The sequence below is a fragment of the Psammomys obesus genome, unplaced genomic scaffold, assembly GCF_907164565.1.
Source record: "Psammomys obesus unplaced genomic scaffold, mPsaObe1.curated_primary_1811, whole genome shotgun sequence".
Classification (NCBI taxonomy): domain Eukaryota; kingdom Metazoa; phylum Chordata; class Mammalia; order Rodentia; family Muridae; genus Psammomys; species Psammomys obesus.
The window spans coordinates 1,225,576-1,230,014 of NW_026591872.1; positions in this window are offsets into that span (position 1 = coordinate 1,225,576).

Below are 4,439 nucleotides of genomic sequence, written 5' to 3' on the forward strand. Positions count from 1 at the left end.
CAAACTTGGTATATACTCGCTTATATAGACCTACAAGATATGATAAACATAATGAAATCTACACACCTAAAGAAGATAATCAAGAAAGTGGACACAGGCGAAGGTGATTAATCCTCATTTAGAAAGACAAATGGGTTGTGCATTGAACTTATGACAGGAGTCTACCACAAAAGGCATCTGAAAGACTCTACCTAGCAGTGTTTCAAAGCAGACACTAAGACTCATAACCAAACCCTCGGCAGAGTGCAGGGAATCATATGAAAGAAGGGAAGTTAGTATGATATGGAAAGGATAGGAGCTCTACAAGGACCAAATATATCTGGGCACAGGGTCTTTTCTGAGACTGACAGTCAACCAAGGACCATCTATGGATATAACCTAGAACTTCTGCTCGGATGTGGCCTGTGGTAGCTCAGTAACCAAGTAGTTTTCCAAAGTAAGGGGAACAAGGACTATTTCTAACAGGATCTCAAGGGCAGGCTGTTTGACCCTGCCCCCCAGGGGAGGAGCAGTCTGTTTTCTTCTTCTGGCTTTCAGAGGCCCTCTGTAGCAGGTTCCTAGGTTGTTTCCTGTTTTCTTTTTCTTCTGATGTCCATCCTCTTTGCCTTTCAGGATGGGGATTGAACATTTTAGTTAGGGTCCTCTCTTTTGCTTAGTATGTTTAGATGTACAGATTTTAGTGGGTTTATTCTATGTTGTATGTTTATATGAGTGAGTATATACTGTGTGTGTCTTTTTGCTTCTGGGACAACTCACTCAGGATGATCCTTTCCAGGTCCCAGTATTTACCTGCAAATTTCATGATTTCCTTATTTTTCATTTCTGAGTAATATTCCATTGTATAGATGTACCACAGTTTCTGCATCCATTCTTCAGTTGAGGGGCATCTGGGTTGTTTCCAGCTTCTGGCTATTACAAATAAAGCCACTACAAACATGGTTGAGCAAATGTCCTGTTTTGTGTACTTGAGCTTCTTTTGGGTATATGCCTAGGAGTGGTATGGCTGGATCTTGAGGAAGCGCTATTACTAGTTGTCTGAGAAAGCGCCAGATTGATTTCCAGAGTGGTTGTACAAGTTTACATTCCCACCAGCAGTGGAGAAGGATTCCCCTTTCTCCACAACCTCTCCAGCATGTGTTGTCACTTGAGTTTTTTATTTTGGTCATTCTGATGGGTTTAAGGTGAAATCTCAGGGTTGTTTTGATTTGCATTTCCGTAATGGCTAATGAGGTTGAGCATTTCTTTAAGTGCTTCTCTGCCATTCGATATTCCTCTACAAAGAATTTTCTGTTTAGCTCTGTTTTCCATTTTTTAAGTGGATTACTTGGTTTGCTGCTTTTCAGCTTCTTTAGTTCTTTATATATACTAGATATGAGTCCTCTGTCAGATAAAGGGTTGGTGATGATTCTTTCCCAATCTGTAGACAGTCCCTTTGTTTTGATGACGGTGTCCTTTGCATACAAGTCTTTGACTTGCTTGGTTAGGGTTACACCAATGTACATTATGTCATTTGTGGCTATTGTGAAGGGTGTTGTTTCTCTAATTTCTTTCTCAGCCCTTTTGTCTTTTGTATACAAAAGTGCTACTGATTTTTTTGAGTTAATTTTGTATCCAGCCACTTTGCTGAAGGTGTTTATCAGCTGCAGGAGTTCCCTTGTAGAGTTTTTGTGGTCACTCATTTATACTAACATATCATCTGCAAATAGTGATAATTTGACTTCTTCCTTTCCCATCTGTATCCCCTTGATCTCCTTCAACTGTCTTATTGCTCTAACAAGGACTTCCAAATTTATATTGAAGAAATATGGGGAGAGTGGGCAGCCTTTTTTTGTCCCTGATTTCAGTGGGATTGCTTTAAGTTTCTCTCTGTTCAGTTTGATGTTGGCTATAGGCTTGCTGTATATCGCCTTTACTATGTTTAGATATGTGCCTTGTATCCCTGATCTCTCCAATACTTTGAACATGAATGGATGTTGGATTTTGTCAAATGCTTTTTCAGCATCTAGGGAGATTATCATGTGTTTTTTTTTTTCTTTCAGTTTGTTAATATGGTGGATCACATTGATGGATTTCCGTATATTGAACCACACCCCTGCATGCCTGCGATGAAGCCTACTTGGTCATAGTGGATAATATCTTTGATGTGTTCTTGGATTCGGTTTGCAAGTATTTTGTTGAGTATTTTTGTATCGATGTTCATAAGGGAGATTGGCCTGAAATTCTCTTTCTTTGTTGAGTCTTTGTGAGGTTTAGGTACCAAGGTGACTGTGGCTTCATAAAATGAGTTTGGTAATGTTCCTTCTGTTTCTATTTTGTTTAATAGGTTGAAAAGAATTGGAGTTAGCTCTTCTTTGAAGGTCTGGTAGAATTCTGAGCTGAAGCCATCTGGCCCAGGGCTTTTTTTGGAGGGGAGACTGTGAATGACTGCTTCTATTTCTTTGGGGGATATAGGACTATTTAATTGATTTACCTGGTCCTGATTCAGCTTTTGTAAGTCAAATCGATCAAGAAAATTGTCCATTTTATTTAGATTTTCAAATTTTGTGGCATATAGACTTTTGAAGTAAGTCCTAATGATTGTTTGGATTTCCTCAGTGTCTGTAGTTATGTCCCCCTTTTCATTTCTGATTTTGTTGATTTGGGTGGTGTCTCTCTGCCTTTTAGTTAGCTTGGCTAAGGGTTTGTCGATCTTGTTGATTTTCTCAAAGAACCAGCTCTTGGTTTCATTGATTCTTTGAATTGTTTTATTTGTTTCTAATTGATTGATTTCAGCCCTGAGTTTGATTATTTCCAGCTGTCTACTCCTTTTTGGTGTGTCTGCTTCTTCTTTTTCTAGGGTTTTTAAGTGGTTTTGTTTACGTTTCCATTCTGTTAATCTGTGTCTTTTTACTGGAGAGTTGAGTCCATTGATGTTGACAGAAATTAATGACCAGTGGCTGTTAAATCCTTTGATTTTGATGTTGGCTGTGTTCATAAGGTTGTGTGCTTGGTTGCTTTTTGTTTTGTTGTAGTAAGGTTAATTATTTCCTGTGTTTTCTTGACAGAAGCTAATTTTCTTGGGTTGTATTTTCCCTTCCAGTGTCTTCTGTAATGCTGCATTTGTGTGTAGGTATTGTTGAAATTTGTTTTTGTCATTGAATATCTTGTTTGCTCCGTCTATGAGGACTGAGAGTTTTGCAGGGTATAGTAGCCTGGGTTGAGATCTGTGTTCTCTTAGGGTCTGCATGGTATCTGTCCAGGCCCTTCTGGCTTTCATAATCTTTGTTGAAAAGTCAGGTGTGAGTCTAATGGGTTTGCCATTATATGTTACTTGGCCTTTTTCTCTTGCAGCTTTTAGTATTTTTTCTTTGTTCTGTATACTTACTGTTTTGATTATTATGTGGCAGGAGGATTTTCTTGTCTGGTCAAATTCTTTGGGTGTTCTGTAGGCCTCATCTATTCTTATTGGCTTCTCCTTTAACTTGGGGAAATTTTCCTCAATGATTTTGTTGAAAATATTTTCTGGGCCTTGGAGAAAGGAGTCTTCTTTTTCCTCTATACCTATTATTCTTAGGTTTTGTCTTTTCATATTGTCTTGAATTTCTTGGATGGTCTGTGTCAGGAATTTTTTGGATTTAACATTTTCTTTGACAGATACATCGATTTCTTCCATTGTATCTTCTACACCTGAGATTCTTTCTTCCATCTCCTGTAGTCTGTTAGTTATGCTTACCTCTGTAGTTCCTGTTTTCTTTCCTAAATTCTTCCTCTCCATTATTTCCTCCATTTGTGTTTTCTTTAATTTTTCTAGTTCTATCTTCAGGTTTTGATTTGTTTTGTTTTCTTCCTTCACATGTCTGATTGTATTTTCTTCTTTTTCTTTAATTCCTTCAACTCTTTTTCTTTTACTTCTTTCAGTGATTTAATTATTTCTTCTCTGAAAGCCGCAAACTGTTTGGCTGCATCTTCCTGTATTTCTTCACGGATGTCCATAATCTGCTTGTCTTTAGCTTCCTCCATTTGTTTACGATAGCCATGATCTGTTTGGTTTCATCTTCCTCTAATTCTTTACATATTTTATTTATTTCCTCTATTATCCTCTTCATCAGCATAGATGTAAGGTCATCTTTTTGATTTTCTATTGTGCTGCGTTGTCCAGGGCTGTTCGCTCCTGGATGGCTGGGTTCTGGAGATGCCATATTGCTCTGTCTTTTGTTGGTTAAGCTTTTACACTGACCTCTACCCATTGGGCTGTTTTAGGTGTTGGCTGTTAGTTTCTGTGCTTCCTGGAGTCCTGAGGTAGGGAGAATCCCCCTGGCCGGAAGATGATTTTTCCTGAAGGAGTCTTTCTCTGCTTTTTGGTTATGGTCACTATATGGCCAGTGTTTCTCAGGAATTGCCACTGCTCACCTTAGGTGTTTAGCCCTGAGTAATAGCTGTGGTCTTTGTTAGGCGGGGGG